This window comes from Numida meleagris, chromosome 2 (assembly GCF_002078875.1).
Source record: "Numida meleagris isolate 19003 breed g44 Domestic line chromosome 2, NumMel1.0, whole genome shotgun sequence".
In the NCBI taxonomy this organism is placed as follows: domain Eukaryota; kingdom Metazoa; phylum Chordata; class Aves; order Galliformes; family Numididae; genus Numida; species Numida meleagris.
Genome location: NC_034410.1, coordinates 61,440,556 through 61,462,558, shown reverse-complemented (window position 1 = coordinate 61,462,558; position 22,003 = coordinate 61,440,556). Strand labels below are relative to the sequence as shown.

Sequence of the window (22,003 nt, the reverse complement as noted above, 5' to 3'; positions counted from 1 at the left end):
TTGCACACGGTTCTCTACTACATATTTTTTATGACATAGATCTAAATAGAGGAGATAGACAAATCCCTGGTGTATATTCTATAAAGTTAATTCTGCACAGATGAAGCTGTAATTGACTCCCGTATTAACCAAAAGTAGGGAGATCAAGCAGGGTAGGTTAAACAATAAAATGGCAATGCTGATTAAAAAAAAAATGCTTACTGAGAATTTTGTGAACGAGTATTTGTATTTCTCTCTCTTTGAGAAACCTTTGCGCCTTTACCCACAAGCACTTTTTAGTCTCTGATCTCTGGATAGTATTAAAATAACCTTGTGCTGCTCACTGAACTGTAGATGAGGCAGAGTAAATAAGGTGCATTTCAGTGTGTTGTAGAAAGCAGTTTATTGACACAGTTACCTAGTTTCCTGTTTCACTCTAAAAGCATTTGCTTGGCAGCTTTTGTACATTCTTGTGTCAGTCAGAGCTTCCATTTAAGCATTTTCATGTTAATTCTTTACACAAATTGGGCAGAACTTGAGACTTCAGCTGCAACGCAGTGCACAGTTTAAGCACCTCTTAACTAGAGCTGATGATGACAAGCATTACTTTTTATACTCCCACTTGGGTACAAGTGTTTTAACCCTTCACTTTTGCAAAACCTTTGCATAACTCATTTTTCCCATGAGATGCCATTCCTGTTTAGGGTAGTAGGGTTTGGTGAGATACAGTTATATCCTCACAGTACACTAGCATGCTTTTCCTAATCACTTCTACTTATTGCAGATGAAATAAGTCTTTTGCTGGCTGAGATAACTAGAGCTCACGTATGAAGCCAGCCATAGGAAGACTCTAGTTTAAGATAGTTGCATCAAAACCTTAGTTTTTTTCTTTGTTTTCTCTTTTTGTTGAAAGAATGAGCTCATATTCTTACAAGAGATCCTAAAATCACAAGATGCAATTTCTTTCCTCCCACTAAGGAAAACTACAGTTTAGCTCAGTTTGCTTGTGCTCCAGTTCACATTTCCTCCAGTTCTTACAGAGACTGTTCAGCCTGGAGAAAACTGAGGGGGGATCTTATCAATGCTTTTAAATATATAAAGGGCAGGAGTCAAGTGGATGGAGCCAGGCTCTTTTCAACAGTGCCCAGTGGCAGAACAAGGCGTAATGGATGCAAACTGGAACATAGGAACTTCCATCTGAACATGAAGTTCAGGAGTTACAGAGCACTGGAACAGGTGGCCTAGAGTGGCTGTGGATTCTCCTTCTTGAGAGATATTAAAAACCCACCTGGATGCTTTCCTGTACAACCTACTGTAGGGATCCTGCTTCAGCTGAAGGGTTGGACTAGATGAATTCCAGAGGTCTCTTCCAACCCCTACGATTCTGTGATTATGAGGAATCCCATAACTAACACTGTGTAGCAGTGCCACAATCCTGAGACGCAGGCAGCTACCCTGAGCATCTGCCTTAGAAGAGGACTGGTTTTAGGTGAGTCATGAAAGCGAGAATACACTCATGCTCCGTAAGTGTCAAAGCAGCCAGTGTTCTAATGAAAGCAGCAAGGCAGCTTCTGCTGAGGTGAGTTCCCAAAAAGTGTTGGCCAGAGCAGGGACAAGCAGCTTCAAGAGGAGTCACTCCACAGCTTGTGCAATGGGAAGACTTCACTACGGAAGACAACTCCAAGTTTATCAAACCTTTATTCCTGAGTAAATCTTCACTTTGCCAGAGCAAAGATCTCCTTCAGGAGCACCCTCAAAGGATGTTCATGTGATTAGCTAAGAGAATTTAACACTACTGACTTGCACACCTCCTCCTCCCTAAAAGCGCAGCCTGATTATCAAACACCTTAGAATGAAAAAGCATCACCAAAACCAACCAGTTCTATAATAGGAAGCTGCATATAATGACCAAAAACCAACCCCAGGAGAGGACTCTGTGACGCGGAGTGGATTTAGACACTCTGCGTCTGAAGGACTGTTCAAATTCCCTCTTGTTAGCACCGCCCTAAAATATTTGGCAGACAGATGTCCACTGCCTTGAAACTTTCACAATGTGTTTCTGTGAAGTGATAGGTCACTAGAGAGCTGCGGTGGCCTGCATAACCTGCAGTAAGCTCCAAAAGTAAACTCTGCTGTCATCTGAAATCTCTATCATTAAGTTAATCAAAAATGTCCATTCGTTTCTACAGGAATACAATATGAGTTAATAAATCCACAGAGACAGGCTAGTCAAGAGACTGTGCATATAGGACATGTCAGAGGAACTGAAGTTCGCTATGATCTAGATTCACAAGGGCTGACAAGAAACCACAAAATGCCAGAGCAGTGTACAGTAATCCTTAAATGAAATTCGTCTTTCAGCAGAAAAACACATTAAAGATGTTAATTCAATGATAAAAGAGGCAGGCCGGAACAGGTTCAAATGCTGAATATTTCACAACATAACTTAATTAAAGCAGGAGTGTGAGGCTGTTAATCGCTTTATAATAGTTCAGCTTGAAATGAGGTCTGATGTGAATGCTCTCATAGTCTATTTGCTTATAATATTTATCTCAAAAAGTTACGTAGCCTTAATGCAAACATACATTTTTCACTGACCTATTGTATTGGTTTCTTTCCACCCTCCTGTCTTTGTGCAAGTATGCAAAAGAAAGAATTGGGAAGAAGGGTCATAAATTTAGGTCAGATCAGATGATTTAGTAAGTCTCATGTGGGTTAAAGTCTTATTAATAATTTTAATACATTTTTCCTTGACAACAATGATTTCAATCACTACTTCTTTAACGTACAGTGTGACGTAAAAATACAAAGACTTTTAAAGGAATGGCACATGTGCCTTGCACAAAGGTTAATTATATCACCTCTTGGAAGTTACAGTACATAACCTCGATCAAAAGCCAAAAATGTATTTTTAGATACAAATACAAATGCATTTTGTTGCATATCGTGCCATACCAAGTGTATAGAAATAATGTTATTGAAGTAGGACATACTAACGTATTAAATAGCAATCCATTAATAAATGTATGTTTACATCACATACACAATAGGCAACAAATTCATACTAATATAGCCAAGGTCACAGTGCAGAAAATGTCATGCTAGAGCTATAAAGTTACAAAGAGGTTTTCTATTGTCCAACAGCTTTTACAAAAAAAAAAAAAAAAAAAAAAAAAAGAAAGGAAAAAAGAATTCCTCAGATTTACTGACCTACAGTAAGAATGTGAAGAATGCTGACTTTCAGTCTTTTAAAAAAGACTTTATCATAAAAAAAATTCTTAAAAATTTGAGAAATACATGTATTCATGTGTGTTGAAACACTACTGCAATTGGTACCAATTCTAAACTGCTTGCAGTATTATTATTAACAATATAATGTGAATCAATTCCAGCCTCATGCATTGCAAAATATGTGAAAAATGTTTGAAAGCAGCATTCAAAGAAAAGGCATAAAATGAACAATACAGACCAAACCAACCAGCTGAGAATGGGCAGAACTGCAAGCTCATCGTGACAAACAATTAGCAAAAGTTAAAAGCTGCTAACTTTAAGAAAAAGAGCAAAAGTGATGAAATTATAGGAAAAAAAGACGTCAAAAATCGAGGATGCTGTATTCACTTTAAATAACTTTCAAAAACATGGCAAGAGCATTTTCTGTGGTAAAGGTTGTAAATATGGGAATTGTTGTCCTGGAGGCAATCTTTTTTAGACCAGCGTAGCTCTACAACTGAAAAAACAAAAGCTGGCCACCGTCAGCCTTTGAGGGAAGCTCAGCACCCTTAAGCATTGCAAACCCCCTTGCTGACTTTTGCTAAAAAGCTCACAACTCTGGGAAAAGAACAACTATTTTATACGTTTACATGCAAATGCCTAAAAACACCCTCAATGCCTCTGAACTTTACATTGAATTGGTTGTACCAGTGGAAAAAAATTCCTTCCTGGGAAGGATGGGGGACTTAACAAAGTGAACATGAACTTGGTTCAAATAAAGTACCAAAATGCAGAAAGCACAAGTAGAAAGGCACGAACAAAAGGAGTCATTCTAACTGCCAAAAAAGTACATCATCATGAAGAAGTCATGACCAGTTCCACCAGTCCCCCCACCTTTAATCCTTATATGTACAAATACATGCATGTGTGTGTACACGCGTACAGGTACACAGCATATTTTGGTGTGGCAATAGCATGTGTTCTCATGCCTGGGACTAAAGTGAAGTGTGCAGATGTCTTGGGTTAATGAAGATCTTTAGTATCCTGCTGGCTAAGAGCTGATGCCAGGCATTTGCACATTACTAGCAGTCTATCCCTTACCCTTCCGCCTACAGAGCCTTCGAAGTGGTGCGGTTCGATATCCCCACCTACGACTGTCTGTAGTAACTCTACAGATAGATAACTTGTTTCTAAATCTTTCTATTTATGAACATAATGGACAAACATAATGGACCAATAGTATCTGGGAATTGTTTATTTCAGTCAAATTATGAATGCCTGAAGCATTGCCGTTAACAGTCTTCCCTGATTTATTTAATAAACTGACATGGGCAGACTGAATGATGAAAATAACCATATACAGAGAATAAGCTCTTTGTAAATGACTGAGGAGAAATCACAGAATAGATTTATGGCAAGCTGCTTAGCATTACAGCACTAGAAAACAGCAGAGGAATTTTTTTGTTGCTGTTTTTTGAACAGTGATAGTGTCATGTTTCTGGACGTGCCCAAATGAACAGTGATGCAGATCTTTTCCAGGGGACAGTTTTGATCTCCTGTGTTGAGACATCACAAAGAACATTCACATATTTTTTAGCCACAGTGCACCCATTGCTCCTGCAGTTTGCTGCTCACCATCCCATTGTTTCAGATCTAAATCTCACATCATTTCAATTCTCCACATTTGAGCCATCTACAAATAATATACAAATGCATAAACAGACTCATTCAAACAGCAATAAATTTGGAAAAAAATGTAATCTCAAGTATTAAGTCAAGGAAAACTGATACTCAATTCAGGAAAAGCTTTGTCTGAGCAAAGGATAAGTGAAAATTAAAGGCCACAGCTTTCTTGCATTTCCTCGCATATAGCAGTGCCTTTGTCCATTGATTTGCCCTAAGGAAAGGGGATAAAATACATTCCCTTTCTATTCTATAGAATCCTGCTGTATTCCAAGCCCAGAATGGGTTTGGTTCAGATGGATAAGAGAAATCTCTCTCCACGCCTCATTTCCCAAATTTATAAGGGATGCTGGAATCAGTTACTTAAGAAAGCATCTTCAGTAACTTCAGACAGACAGGATTTTATATATATGAGTGTTTGGGAAAAGCTATTTTCCTGATGGAAGTCAAGATTTTAATGCATACAAGGGCATATCTGTGTAAATAAGAGTGTATGTTATTCATTATCTGCTCATCAACATTTGTTATTCATTACTCATCTGTTTACAAATGTAATGCAGCCAGAAAGCAGAAAAAAATACTATATGACTTTGGTGACTAAACATACACCAGAAACAACAAATAGTAGATAGACTGACAATACAGTTCATCTTACAGGACAAAATTTCCCCAGAGAAGACATTCTGCAAAAATTTGTGAAACAAAGACCTCATTCTGACAGATCTGTAGAAAAACAATGGGGCTCAAAAAGAATCTGTAAACAGAAAACAAAGGAGCTGAGTTTGTCAATTAACATATTTGCAATGAACACTTCATGTTCAACCTTTACTGTTAGGGACAGATTAAATTCAGAGTAAGGTGGTTAAAAGAAAAAAGCCTGCGTTCACAGATTTCACTCACCATGTCCAAGATCACATGCAAGACAACGCATGTCTGGGTATGAGAATTCTTTAACAAACCTGTGACTTATTCTGTTCCTGGCAGCTAAAAAACATTGGCAGCAAATCAGCTGAGAATTTACAATTTAAATACATCGTACAGCTTGCTTCTAGCTGCATCTTCTCCAGCTTCAGGAAATGTCCTCTTGTGAATGCAGCAGGATTGGATGTCCTTGTGTCAGTGAGGCAGAGCACAGTGTGAAGCGTGCTCTTGTGCAGCATGAGTTTTGTTGGATACCTGACCAACTCCAGATTTAAAAGTTTTTTTTTTTAAACTTTCCTAACAGTAAAATTGTTAGGAATGTTTCTAATACATTTTCTAAGCTTTTTCTAAGAATCAAAATAATTTTCCTAATTTGCCTTCTCAGACCCAGCTCTCTTTTATAGTAGATGAAAGCAGACTAAGAAGAAGGTGAAAGTGGGAAGCAAACTTCAACACATTTGGTGTTAATCCGTGAAAGGTGATTGCCCCCTGCTTAGAAATACAGACTTTTTTTTCTGATATTTAAGTAATTCTAATGAGTATACTGATTACAGGAACACAGATATTAATTATTAGCAAGCAGGTTTAGCTCAGAGAAATCCAGAAACTCTTGTTCCCACTGTGACCCCATTGCTCTAGCTGCTGTACAAACAGGTAGAAATGGGCTGCCTGGGGAACAAGGAGATAACAACTACAGCAAGATCAAAGCAGTAGTTGTACTAGTGCATTTGTATGGCTATTTTCTTTAACTGTCCTGATCTCATCTTATCTGTTTTTCAACATAATCACCGGTAATTAACTGTTTTCTTGCAGACATCACTACAGAGGTAACTCATGGAGAGAAAACTGGAGGAAAACAATTTTGCAACCATCTTCCAGACAGCAAGGACAGTATAGTGTAAGGGCCTGGCATATTTATGTAAGAATTTGATGGGTCATGGCAGTAAAACAAATGCTGGTTTCATTGTAGAAAAGAAGGTGGAAAAGATACCGAAAAAGAGAGAAAGTTCAGTTCAAGGAAGGAGCTTGGTCTTCCTCTGCAGTCAAAACTGGCACTCCCCTCTCACTCCAACTTATACTCATCCCAAGACTCTTTTCTTCTGCCACCATAAGGCCAGAACACCAGCTGCAAGCTTAGCCAAACCTTCTCCAAAAGTGCCCTCAGTTGCAAAGACATTTTCTTGTTGAGAGCTTACTCCTTCATCTTTCTGCACCGGGGTTTTATATTTTAGATATTGCAAACGTAATTGCTTTTCTGGAAATGCAGAAACCCACTGTAGCAAGAAGATAAAGGGTCAAAGGTTCAGGGCAGTTTGCATAAGCCTTCAACGGGGTATGCAAACCAGTTGGGTCTGCAAAACTTGTCAGAAAACTTGCAAGATCAGGTTGTCTCCTGGGGCTCTCTGAGCATACCAAGAGCCTCTGAGCAATGTCTTCTTCCCTGCTCAAGTTAAGAAACCAGATAGCAAAAATTCTTCTGACAATAATATTTCCCACGTGTAGCACAGTCACAAGTACTTAAGAAAAACAGCCTCCTTTGTGGTATTTCAGCAGTTCTGCCTTCATTTAAGCAGGACTCATGAAGTACACATAAAAAAGATGTTACCAAAAAAATCTAAATAGAGTGCTTGGAACTCTAACAAATGATTCATGGTTCAAGTCTTGGGCAAATGTGTGGTGTGATTTTCTGTTTGGAAGAAAGATTTAGTTCACATTTGATTTCACCTCAACTGGTTTGCCCTTCCTGAATCAAAAATAACCGTGTAACATATCCAGAAACAACTGTGTTATAGTATTAAATTTGATGTGCTTGGTTTGGAGAAAAATGGTTTAGTGCACTGTGACCAATTGTCTGTTATAATGAACCTTATTATTAAAGGAGTGCATTTTTATATCCTTATTTTTCTGTCCTTGGAAGATAGCAGAGTTCAGCATCCAATAAACATGTGCGTTGCATTTTCCTTTTCACACAGGACAGATTTCAACTTCTGAACCAGCAGTCAACAAAGATTCCCCCAGCTGCTGGGGGAAAAAGTAAGTATTTATGAAGAAAGGCATAATAAGATCAGAGGGAAGCCTGTCATAAAAATGCACATTGCATAATACATGATGGATCAGTTCTATTATTTAACTTTTGCATAGATATAACAATACAGAGATATGCTAACCATCATAGTCAGCATTAATTTACAGTGGGAAAAATAATTAGAATCTCACTTTTTCTGAAGAATGGAGTGAAAATGTAAACAATGCTTCCCTCCAGGCAAGTGCTTTATCAAGTTGACAGGTGCATTTGAATTTCCATGGGTGGGGGACATAATAGGTTATTTATGTGTCATTTTAATAGAAAGGCCCAACCATCAAGATGGACAGGAGACTTTATCAGTACTGCTGTTTGCAACTAATCCACCAATTTAATACCCCATGAAAATACCTGCAACAAAACCTGAACATTTTTCTTTTCCAGTCCATTATAGGCAAATCAATGTGGGTGCTATTCATCTCAACTCTTTGGCTCAGCAGGTGCCCACCACACAGAGCTCCTCACAACACAGGTGCATTGGCATAGCCGCATAAACATACAGGCATTGATGTCTGATGCAATCAATGAATCCAAGGCGGGATCACATAGACCTCTAATTCACCCTCAAAAACCAGTAAGAAAGTGTAAAAAAAAAAAAAACCTTGTTGCTTTGTTTTGTTTTGGAGAGAAATGAGATAGCAACTCACAGAGTCATGGCATGGGCCCTTTCTGGATGTTCCTTTCAGTCGAGATGTCTGTATAGTTTGCTTTACTTTCCTCTCACAGCCAGAAGGTTCCTATAACGGTGACAATTACTGCATGGGCCAAAGCCATGGGCATCTTGCACTTAATGCTGTGTTTTCTGTCTGCACTATGGCAGTGTTCCCATGTCACATATGTGGGCTGAGATCTGGTGTGTGCTTGATGCCCTGACAGCCCAGTGCACCCAGTGCAGAAGAAAAGACAGTGTGGTGCCACAATTCTAGTACAAACAAGACCTGATCCTGCCAGACACCTCAAGATCCAGGCACATCACTGCCAGATTTGTCTTGGAAACTTTCATTTTTGGTCCAAGTTACCAAATTCATGGTCACATTAGATTCTATCTTTTACTGTGTGGACGTCATATGCATATCTACACAAACACATGCATACATAATTGTTAATATTTGTTAAAAAATTCTGACTTAATTATTATTCTGGCAGACAGCAGCAGACTTTATTTTTAACACTGAAAAAAATCCAGTACAACTTTTTAAAGTTTTCAGTTATTCCAAATATATTTCAATTAAACACTCCCTAATTTGTACAAAGACTGGCATAGCATATCCTTGATGGTGGATTAGCAACAAGGCAGGAAAATGGCATGCTGGTTCCATATGCAATGGCACTATTTACAGAGATTTGCCACGAACAAGGTGATGAAATGCGTACTAAAGTCACACCCTCTCATGCATTAGCTGTGTTTAATGCTGTTATTTGTTGTCCTGAGTTGGATAAGAGGTCCATTGACTCATCTGACCTAAAGTAAATCTAGTAACCACAATATATAATTTTTCCTCCCTCCTTCATATTTTTCATCTGTACCAGGGCTTGTACTTGAACATCAGACCCAAGACAAAGGAATTCTGATTCCAGGTAGCAGAGGGCTTGCTTGTTGCATACACCTGTCCTCTCTGCATGCAAACAAGTGATGAGATATCTGCAACATGTAAGCATTGCACTCCCACAGATACTCGCTGCAGCATCAGCTTGTGGGAAAACCTTTCAAAAACCCAGAACTGCAGTTTGAAAACACAGCAGCTGGTTAAGGTTGCTACTGTGGGGGCAATTCATCTGTGAGAGCCCTGTCTTGGGGGAGTTATTCAGGAGCCAGGCTGTAGCCCAGATGACATTCCCTGGGGCAAGAGAAGGGAGCCCTGGGAAGGACACGATCAAATGGCATCTCTTGAGCAATTCACAAACAGCCCACAGCCCATGGAGAGATAGTCTCACTTCATAATGGAAAAGCACCTTATAGATCACCAATATATTGCCGTGAGAAATCTGTCAGGAGCTATGAACAGTAAAGCGTGAGAAAGAAACCCAAAGAAATTACTTTGCCTGGTCTATAATTCATCTATTAAACAGCAGCTCAGTCTATGCAGAAGACTACAATAGCAAAGACACCACGGCAGGATGTTGGGTTGGCAACATGAACAAAACTGGAAGTCTAAATTGTAACCAAGTTTTATACTCGTGTCTATTCTTCACTCCTTTGGATGGTGACTCCTTCCACAAGCCATGTAAAGAATGTGAGCAGCATGTCAGCACACCATCCTCATTACATCAGATGGCAGATACTGAAAAAGCAAGATGACTATTTACTCCCTAATGATTTTGCTTCAATTTTAATAGCTTAATAGTTGACGGGTTCTTTCTCTACTCAGAACTAATGAGAGGTGTTGCTATTTTCTACCAGATCTTTGTTATGCAGTGAAGACATTAAAAAAAATGAAAATTATTTTGACCTGAGTGAATGCATGTTGATCCAGATTATGCTAAATGGAAGAATAATTTTAAAAGATAGTACTTGTAACAGAGATGTTTCTATTCAAAGGGACAAACTACTGACAACATAGCTTTAAAATATAGGCAGAATTTCTTTTCAGCTCTAGGTAAACATTATGCCTCTTGCAGTGCGAGTTGGATCATTATATAAACTCTACTAAAATGTACATTCTACATTAGTTTAGATAGTGCATCAAATCAATTCCATATTTCATTAAAAACTACTCAGTTTTTTGCTTTGAAGGTCTGTCTGATGTTTTGATGCTGGTGTAGCTTCTCCGATGGAGCTACAATGGTGTAAAATTAGAGTAAGTGAAAGCAGCACAGAAGTAAATCGTGCCCACACATTCAGTGTTATTTAACTGTAACCAGAACATTTCCCCAAGTTAGCAGAACAACGTATCAATCAAAAGAATGCTAAGCATAGAAAAAACACCAACCAAATTATTTTCGTATTCAAGAAGAAAAGGTACAAATGTACCCAAGAATAGTTTAATGCCTTCTTAAGTCAGCAGTTACCAAAAACTTAGCCAACACTTTTCATAGACTGCAAGCACAAAAGAAAAAAGCCAATTTCTGTATGCTGATTGCCTAAACTCAACCCAGCTGACAGCACCAGTTTTTTGATATATGTGAAAGTGCTCCCAACCAGAAGGAACATTCTGTACTATTTCTCAGAACTTTGCTGGTTCCTTTTCTCATTACATGTCTTATGGGGATGGTCAGACCCATGCAAATAAAATCCAAAAACACTCAGCACACATCTGCAATTTCAAGCACTTTCTGACGGTTTGGTTTTAAAGATGCATTTGCCCATTTATGGAAATAGTCCAAAAGACCGTTGACTTCAAAAGGCATAACACAGAGAGAATGGAAATGCTTCAATGTTTTTGCAAAATTAAAATATATTGGGAGGTAAATAATTGAGAAAAAAACATTTTGAAATCCCTCTTGGGTAGTAAGGCAAGGAGGTGATTCTTATGAATCCTCGTTCATTCACGTTAAGGATACCTTTTTCGTGGTTACAAGAGGATCAGTAATCTTTCTTAGCTCCTCCTTTTATTTAATCTGTTTCCAGCTGACTATACCATGTATTTCTAACAAACATTAAGAGTTAAAGATCAGGCTATGATAGTAAGGAATCACTAATTAAGAGTGCCATTCTGTCTGCCCAGATTATTTGCCCTCTTGAAGCAGAAACAGCACTAAGTACAAGCAAAGCAGGTGGGTGCCAGTTAGATCAAGAGATGTTTTTCTTCTCTACTTCCTCTGCAGCAAAGCCCCAACAAGCCAGGCTAGTGGCTGCTGCTGCAGACAAGAAGAGCAGAGGTGCTCAACCCAGAAGCAGAAACTACCCATGCCAGACCCTATTCTTGGGGTAGCACCATCCCATTTTACCTCTGCTGCAAAGAAATCCCAACTTTCACATGCCTGGACACGGACTGATAACAGAGTCTTTTACATAGGACATAGTTGAAAGCAACCCAGTGCTATTGTGTCCTGTTTGGTCCATGGGAACTGGAGCTACATTGAAACCTGAAGTGTGATGTAGTCATTTCCACAATCCCATTTTCATTTCAAGGGATAGCACTAGTATTTGTGAAATAAATGGTCTCTCCAACTTCCAGCACAACTGGCTTTATATGAACAATAATTCATTGAAATAGAACGTCTGGAAATACTACTTTAATCTTCTGTGCTTCAAGATATTACAGCTCTATTTTCTAAAAAGTCAACCTTCCTATGCTTGTGTTTTCTTTACATCTTGTTTGTACCTCACAAATATAGTCTGTATGTAATATATGACTCTATACTGATCCACTTATCTACCTATGACTTTCAGGAATAGTGCTATCTGTTTATATTTAAAGCTTTCACCTGCACACCAAAATCTTCTGTTTCTAATACTCAGACATGTGACATAAGAAAAATGTTTGCAGAAGTCCCCAGGCAGACAGTGTCCTAGGTAGAAGCAACATGGTAAGTTCTGGTGCACCAAGATGCTTAACGTCTTCACATTCCCATTGGTGATTTGGGAATTTGGAGTGCTGCTGCTGGTAGAGCCTCTCATTATTTTGGAAGAAAAAATGAAAGATGCACTGAGCATCATTACAGCACAGCAGAGACAGGTGGTCTCAAGCAGAAGGAAAGGCTTGCAATGCGCTGACACATCGAAGATGACAAATAAGGGACTACTCCCAATCTAAAAGCAACATTATATATCAGGAGAAAGTTGAACAACAAAACTACAATTGTACAGCCGAAGGAAGATCACAGAATCACAGAACGGTCGGAAGATGCATAAACTCAAAGCTTTTGAGAATGTTATCTTAAACATTTAAGCTTATTATGGCCAATACCTGACAGAAAAAAAATCATATTTCTTTCATGGCTAACTTACAAGCTGCATTAAGCTCAACTTCTGTACTGGTTGTAAATAAAATAAAATAGAAAAAGAAAAAGGGCATGCCGTAATTTTACTACAGATTTAATGGAGAGTTTGGACAGCACAAGATGCCCAGCTACCTATCAAATGGCTTGATCTTTCTTTCTTGTTCAGGTAAGGGTCTGAAAAGTAGCAAAGAATAAGGAAAAACTCATTAAACTGGTACCTTCTGGTACGTCTACATCAACCACACACTAAGGCAAATAAATAACACTACAATAGAGTTTCCAAAAAGTTATGTTTGCAATTTAAAATACCTATAGGGCAGATCTGACTTACATGTCCAACGCTTAATGTATAGTATGTGATAAGACAACGCGTGCAGTTTTGAAACTTGGCAGTAATTCAGAAAAAAGATACTTTACTGGCCATTGACAGTTTTGGAGTGATGTATTCACATTTATGTCTGCAGCTGAGTTCTTGAGTGATTATAGTTATAAAAGTGTCTTCTCATGTAAACTTAGGACACCAAAAGCTGCACTGCAAAATGAAACTGTAAGGACAAACAAATGAGCTATCTTTTTGCTTGTGCTAATATCACGCCAAATGCACACCTTGAATTTGCTTTCTGTTAGTAAATGCAAATGAACAGAAACTGCCACAGATCTACAGGGGTGCAAACAATACAAGAATTGAGATTTCAGTTTTGTCGAGGCCCTTGAGGGGTCTGGGTGTGTGAGTGGGAGCAGCAGGGGGATAAGCAGCATGACCATTAGGCTGAAATATCATAGCATGCTTTAATGCATCTAAATAATCTCATACGGGGAAATCAAACTAAAAAAGCAGGCAACAATGAGCAATTATACTTTCAGCTTTCTGCTGGTGAGGTTTAAATAATACATTAAAATTTGGGGTTGTTGGGTTTTATGCTTTTGTCTGGGGAGGACTTTTTTAGACATGTGTGCGTACTTTCCGAAGGAGCTGGTACTGTCTTGCAGCTGTTTAATATTAGATGCAAGACCTACCAGCCCTCAAACCTCACATTAGAAACAGACCTTTGGCCAAGTTGTGTCTTCATTTAGACCTTGGCAACCCTGCTTACATCAGTGGGGGTAATTTGACCTCTCATTTGAATAATGTAGTGCAGCGATATGGTTCTGGTTTGTATTTTCTACGATCGTTCCAGCTGAAAAGCAGCAACTCCCTGGACTGTGTGTGAGATGAAAATGCCTTCCAGAGGTAGCAGTGAAGGGATGGGAATCATGTCTGATCTGACCAACTGTGTGGCAGGGACAAGTGACAGCATTGTGCCACTCCAGCCACAAAAATATCTGCCTCATGGCTCTCCTGATAACTTTGCACTGAGAGGATCAGAAAAGGTAGGCGGGTTATTGTAAGGCAGCAGGAATTCTTGGAGCAATGAGTTTCCCAGCATAGGTAAGTTATGTATGCATCTTTAGGAACAAGAAGTGTCCCCTCTCTCCCTTCATCTCTCACTTCCTCTCTCCTTCTCTTTCCAATCACAGTGAAGTTCTGAAGTGAGCAAAATTCAGCACAGATTGGAGAAGAGAACTTCCAGTTGAAAGAACTACATTACAATAGGATTAGCTTGAACATAAACATGCTTTAGTAATCCACTTAAGGCATATATTAGTTGGCTGAATTGTTATTACTCTGAATTTAGGGAGTTTATGAAAATCGTTGGTTACGCACTGAGTATCTGAAACAAATTTTACTCACTTACAAAAAAAAGAAAGTATTAGAGTCTCAGGAAATAAACAAAAGCCTATGACCTATGGTAACTTTCATCCTCATTTGCTTAACACAGTTATGAAAAACAAAATTATCATCGTGAGGTTGAAAATGTGAAAAAATATTGTGAGTTCTGTTTATTTGTGTTGGTTTGTTTGTTTTATAAAATGTCTTCTTGCACAATTGCAGTGATAATGATTCTCAAAAAAGCTTGGGCTGGAAATCTGAATCCTAAGCTTTTAAGTCAGAATCTTTGCCTGGCTACACATCAACCAAAAAAAGGAACAACAAACTCAAGTCATGACGATGCCATATCACCACAAAAACAGAATGAATGTATTTGAACTGCAGCATCTTTGCCTCATTCAAGAATTTCCATTAGGTTTTGTTTAAACTGTACAACCTCCTTTGTGCAAGCAGAAAAGAAAGAGGCTTTCTTTTCTGAAAATAAAGAAAAACAAAACAAAACAAACTTTTAAAGTCAAAACATTTAGCTTAATCCATCTTTAAATCCTATTACACGTTCAACAAATGACAATAGTAACCCTTAGTGGTCAGAGATGAAGCAATATACTGCAGAACAAGCAGTGTCTCCTCATGGTTAGGGGACCGTCAAGTTTGAAAATTACAAATTCCTCTCTTTGTGCACTCAGGCATTTACACAGAAATCTGGCACATCATTATACCCATGGCAAAGCTTTGTCAAGATGCCAGAATAGCATAAATGAGAGTCAGACCCCAGACATTTAAAACAGATACAGTTACTTGCACCATCACCAGCACAAAAAGGGTGGGTTTCTTTGGTAAATTTGTCTCATGTATTTTTGTGGTGTTTTGCATTCATCTTGGACAATGAAATAAAAACTTACAGGCATTTCTATTAAATAAAAACGAAGTAAGTTATGACTTGCACCTAATTGCATACCCTCTCCAGTGCCTCAGTGTTTGGGCACTGCAGAAGAATGTTATATTTATGCAAAGATGCTGTTATTGTCATTTGGTTTTGCAGCTTTTTGTTTGCTGTTTATCCTTGCTGTTGCTCTTTCCCCTCCCTTCTCTGACTCCTTGAAAGTCTCACTCTGTGCTAGTTTTCATCACCAATATACACTGGAGCTATCCTATGGGTTGATTCTGAGTATTTGACACTGCGTAGAAAGAGATTAACGCCAATGAGACGCTGCAATCAATGAAAAAACTGCCCCCATATTATTTAAAGGCTGATTATAGCTCCTCAGGCTGGATGCATACATGAGTGACAAGAATCCTGCTACACAGGCCTGCATTTCTGAGTGTAAATGTGACAAGAGGAAATTGAGGGTAAAGGCTCCAAAACAGTCATAATGCGCTGTGATTTCATTCTCACTCACACACATGTGTTTATACTTCTACTTGTAAAAACCGAACAAGAAAATATTTTGAATATTTTGCTATTCCTGGGCCTCCTTTGCTTTTAGTCAGACACTGTAACATCTAACTGTGTGCCTTGAGCAATTTTGCAAGAGCCTCCATGGCAAGGAGGCCACAAAGCATGGCCTGTGCAGATCCCTGCCACCTTGGCCTCTGCCTTGGCACAGCTAAGGGCCTCCATGGCAGGAAGTAGCCATTTCAACCTGCCGTCGAGCTTTTTAGTAGACTTTCAGCAGGTCTGCTCTCCCCACACTGGTTAATGCACTGTCTCACTCTCAGTTAGTGGCCACTTTAAAGCCTCTTCCTAGCAGCAGTTCCCACACCTGTGGGATGGGTTGTTTTTTTCTTCTGGAAGTGCTTGTTCCAGCTGCCTGAGCCTCCACCCTCCCAATTTTTTAGGGATTTTTGTTCTTCCCTCTTAGATACCCACATGTAACCAGTGAAAATCACTCATGAGTACTCACAATGCTTCTTTTTGATGAGTGCTACCCCGTACCTGTGCCATGGAATGTGCTTCAGCCATTTGTATGTTTATTGCCTTTGAAGAATTCTTCTCAAATGATGCCCTAACCTCACCTACCTCAGCACACTCATACAGATCTGGCACCACCATGGAAATTTGAGCACATCTGTCCAGATACAGAAGAAAAAGGCTATTCTGGTCCCTTGCTGCTTACCACATAGCTAGGGGACAAGAAACAGCAGAAATGGCCAAGAGAGCACAAGGCAATTATGGTACCAAGAAAGGAGACCTAAGTCAGGAGAATGCACAGATTGTGCAGGAACTGGCATTAAATTTGCTTTAAAAGAAGGCAGAAATGGAAGAGGCTATTGGGGAAAGAGCACTGCTATTAAGAAGCCACTTTTAAAGTCATTCACACTGGATATTTTCCCATTTCAAAATATCTTTTTCTCCATCACTGGGATAAACAGTGAGGTTTTAAGGACACCACAGACAGACATTTTGAAACAGAGGACAATGCCAACAGCAAGCAGCATGAGACCATCCCACAGAGGAAGACCTTGAGGCTGTATGTAATGATGCTGCTCCAAATGTAGTGCTGCTGTTTGAACAGAAGAGAGAACCAGCAAGGTCTGCTGCATGCTCCAGGCTGCAGCCGGGGCATCTGGGAGAGGTTCTGAAGTTCTCATTCTATAGAAACACCTGATGAATTGTGCAGGGCTCTCCATAGGTTTTATTAGGGTCATATCTACCTACAAAGTCAAAGGCACACACTGTATGTCATTATGAAGGTCTGCATACAGGCAGTGTGACTTGAGTGTCAGGTGGGATAACCTTTTTTATTGAGGAAAGATACCCATCTGTTTCAAACAATCATAGTTATATGAACCACCTCAAAAGCCGCTTTGAAAGACACTAGTTCTCAAACAGCAAATCAGCTAACATCCTCCAAGATGTTGTTCAAGCTGCAGTACACATTGCTTCCAATACCATTTATAAAGCAGTAATGAAAGGAACTACTCTATAAACCTTTCCTTAACAGCAGGAGGTCTTAGGCTCCCAGGTTCACAAGCCTTTAGTTTATTTGAAGCCCATCAGACTTCAGCAATGAGGAACTAATCAAGAGAAAGAGTAGAGTAATCCTAAAAAGGCTTAACAAGACATTATCAAGTATCTTTTTTTTTCCATCTATTTTGACTTTGAAAGAGACAGAAAACAGCTTTCTACCTTTACTGTGTTACTTCTCTCTTGTTAAATGGAAATGCAAAACCCAAATGTGTTCAATAAAGCTAAAATAAGCATCCTTGTTTGTGAGCTAGGGAAGTAAGGATCCAGTTGGCAGGCTTGCTCTCTCAGGTAAGACCTGTTAATACAAAAGGGGGGTTATCTGGGAAAAAGTCTGAACTACAAGTCCTAAATGAGTAATCTTAGCTGCAAAAGGAAATAAAGCTGAGGAGATTTTTATGCCATGATAGAGTTCAAACTCCAGGCCTGCAGGCTAGCACTACTTGGAGTGTTTCTGATGGGATAATTTTCTAAGCAGGAAGACTGATTTGTTAAAGAATTACTCATGTCATGGCCAATGTGCCAATTTTAATGGCTGTTCATCTGACAGGAGCCACAGAACCTTCTGAGATGTTTTAACTGACCAGCTGCAATTTCCTATTTTTAAATAACCCTTCCTGATGACTCTGACCAGGCAAATGCCCCAGAAGGCTTAATGGACTTCTGTGGCCTGGAGAAGGCCTGTGGGGAAGACCAGCTCCTCAAGGTGCCCCTTCCTTTTTTGTCTCTCATTGTGGGGACATTTTGTTCTAGTACCTTAGTATAGCACAATTTTTTTTTCAACATGCTGATGCTTGTGTCACTGCATGAATGATGCACATTTGGGGCCATACTCAGGGAGTTTGATATGTAAATAAGACCCTGCATCCAGCCAGTGGAGGAAGATAAACATCTCAGAAGATCCCAGAGCCTTAGGTTAGCCACAGTGAGAGGTGTCCAAAGGCAGCAGGAGGCTCTAGGATTCTTGTGGACAGTACATTGTCTGAATTGTTCTCATTAGCACTGAAGTGTAGTCAGGCTCAAAGTTTGGCCCCATCTTCATTCAGAGCATGCCAAGCTAGCAGCTGATCTCCTTTTCTCTTGGTCATCTTGCTATACTCCCAAGAAAAGTTCAGGATTTTATTTCATAAATGCTGATTATGAAAATTAGTGCTATTTTGGACAGAACTGAGAAAGTTTTGAAACAGTACGCCCGTGAAACCTTTTGTACTTATATGTTACCTGAATGGCATAATTATCCCATTCTGAACACCTGACCTGCCAGATTTGCCATTAATATTAATGCTCATATCCTTGTACATATAACTCCCATTTAACTGTTTAGGGTAATATTTTGCAGGATGAAAAGCACAGCTTTCAAAATACATGAAAAATCCAGAGGATGTGACCACATTTCACAGGTCAGTGGTTGGGATAGTAGGAGCTGCTGAAGGGGAGCAGAAGGAACACGCTCGCTCAGGGGCATTTTAGCACTCTTGTGATACGATACCCATATTCATCAGCATGCAACAATCCCCTCTCCAGATGAAAAACACTACAGATCATGTTCCTAATAAAACAGTCAATTTGCCTCCTTCTCTTTTTTGTTGTTGGCAAGAATTCCTTACAACCTTGCCTCCCTGGGGCATAGCTTCCTCTCCCACTTTGTGGCTGAGGAGAAAACAAGGCTGCACGCAACAACAAAGTCTCACTGGCTGGCCTCAGAGACACTTGTGCCAGATTTCATTCCCAGGAAATAGTTATTATTTTAGAAGCCTTGATAATCACTAAGATAGAAAAACTGTAGTGGATGAGAAATTTACGATCCCTTCAGAAAGCTCTAGTAAATAAGCTCTGGACAAATAAACTCTGGTCAGAGCTGTCAATTGACAGCAGAGGAAATCTAACTCAGCATCCAATTCTGTTCAGCTTGAAAAGGTGACTGTTTCAAATCTTGTGCCAGAGCTCTGTTTTCTAGCCCATTCTGTGGCCGCAAACTTTGGTATATCTAAACCAGGATAGATGAGTGTGTAAAAGCATACTGAATCCTATAAGACTATGTGTGTTCTGCCCACACTTATTTCCAGACAAAAATTTACCGGTAAACTCATGCACAAAGATTATTTTGGGTCAAGTTAAGACACAAAGAGGGCAGGCACATATGGGCTTGAAAACAAGTGTGCATCTTTGATAAACTCACTGTGTGGACAGATAAAGAGAGGCAATAGTTTAGCCTTCCCATTGACTTTCCTGCAGCTACTCTTATTCACAGCCAAGATTTGTTCAGTTCTTGCTATATCCGTCCTGTCCCATTCATTGGGCAGGAAATTCCACTTTACTATGTGTCTTCAATAGTTCTTTCTATTGCTGCAGAATTTTTGTATTTAAAGGAAAAAAAATACCATTTGGTCCCAGAATATTTAAAAGTCGTTACTAGAAAGCAAAATAATTGAAGCATCGGTTTTGTAACATTACTCAAGTATTCTCTAATGCACTTATATCTAAATTAATTCACTCTTCGGTAACAAACTTTTGTTGACAATCAACAATACCCTAGTAGACCCATTTTCCTCTTAAGGAAAAAACGTAAAACGCAATCTGCGAAAACGTGCTTGCAATTACATACGTAATTAGCACATGCACCTCACACAATCACATATGCAAGCTTATAACCACGTGGTGATTTAGATATAACCGGAACATTGGCAGAAGCATTTGAAGTACCCCTCTTTCCCGCCAAGATCAATGGGCATCAACACTACCCAAGCTCAGAGGATGAGTAATGCCAAAGATGTAAGAAGAAGCTGAGACAGTAATCATAGAAGATTGAGGATTTTTAAAATCATATCACTGCAAAAAAAAAAAAAAAAAAAAATCAGTACAACATTAAGGAGGATAAATCACAAATTATGAAGCAAATATTATCTTTTAATCAGTTACACCCACCTATAACTGACAAAAATACAATAAGTTTCCCTTAATACAAGTTTCTTCTTAAGCCCCATCTGTTAGCAATTACATTGTCTTTAAATCATCAGGGTTGATCTTTCATGTAACATTTCTAGTCACTATTGTTACCTTGAATGTTCTCATTATTCAGGTAAGTGGCAAATTCTTTTCAGAATCATGCTAAATTACTGGACTTAGAGATTCAGTAAGCACCAATGCGTTACTTGAATTATACGCTCCAACAGAATAAATGAGAGCAGAGAGTCAAAGATCTTAATGCAACCATGTTTATAACACTACCAAACTACTGTACAAGAGACCTATTGGCTAATTCTATTTTGTGCAAAAATGAAGAGTCAGCTGATTTTTGTTACAAAGAATAGAAATCACTGTTGTTAAATAAGTGACTATCCTGGGGGTTTTCAGAACTGCTCATATCATACTTCATCCTCCAAGAGGAGGAAGGAGTTGCTGTATGAATTACTCTTGCAATATTTCATAAGCTAGTAAATTTTGTATGGAAATTATCCAGCTTGATGAAAATGTCTGTATTTCAAACCTCACAAGAGTCTGATTTAGAAGAGAAATAGTGCTCGTTTACTGCAGCTTCGTTGAAGACAAAGATGGAGAGAACCCGAAGTGTTGAAATGTTAACATTCCAAGAAAACTAATTATCATATTTTCACTTGCAAACTTAAAATCTGCTGCTAATTAATCTCTGTGGAAAGGATGTGTATGAATCAAATTGTAATGTAAGTAAGTCAGATTATATGGGATGAGATGTATAACATGCCCTGCCACTGAGGAGAAATGAAATGGATTGCTTGCACAGAAATGACAAAAAACACGAAGAGCTTGCTCTTCATTAGTGCACCAATCTGTACCAGCCAGCTGATGACAGATTCACCCCAATGGATGGTTGCAAACCACCTTGGATTTTCAAAAGTTTGCCTGTGGTCACAAATTATCTAGATGCAAGGAGAAAAAAACTACTTGACTGAGCAAACCTTGATGTGGCACTTGCAGAGTTCTGTTGTGAAAACCTCTTGAGGGCAATCAAGTGCCATTAGCACGTGTCAATAAAGCTTCCCATGAATTACTACAAAAATTACAGTTAAGTGTACTCCTCTTCCATCACTGTCCAACCTCTCTGACAAAACAGTTTGGATATCTGTTGAAGTATTACAGAAATTAACACCTTTCTGCCAGTACAGTAATCAGAAGGATGTCAGCAGACAATTAATTTTTTCCATCTGCACTAACGCCTTTATATAATTCATGTATTGATTATAGGATTAAAATGATTTGTTACCATTCACTCTGGAAATACTATATTGTGCATATAATAGAGATAGCAAAGGGGACTTGAACAAATGAGTTCTTGAAGATGGAAACAAAATACATGTTTTCTAAAAACAAGATTGTGTTTACAATCTTCCTTAAACAAATTCCATGGACTTAGACTAAATCATTTCATGTTCAATGTACAGCCTTATATTTATCACATTATAGCCTTATATATAGGGCATATATCAAATGACAATCAAAAAGGAAATGCTGTACATACCCTTGCCTCTGCAGATTTTCTTTTTAAAATTCTATAAATTTATTGCCATATGAGCTTCAGATTCAGAGC

The 22,003-nt window shown here is 38.9% G+C and overlaps 1 protein-coding gene across 18 annotated transcripts in view; it reads right to left on the bottom strand.

The window, feature by feature from the left end:
- LOC110393701 overlaps positions 1-22,003 on the bottom strand; it is a 219,892-nt gene that overhangs the window by 16,104 nt on the left and 181,785 nt on the right. The window lies entirely within an intron of this gene.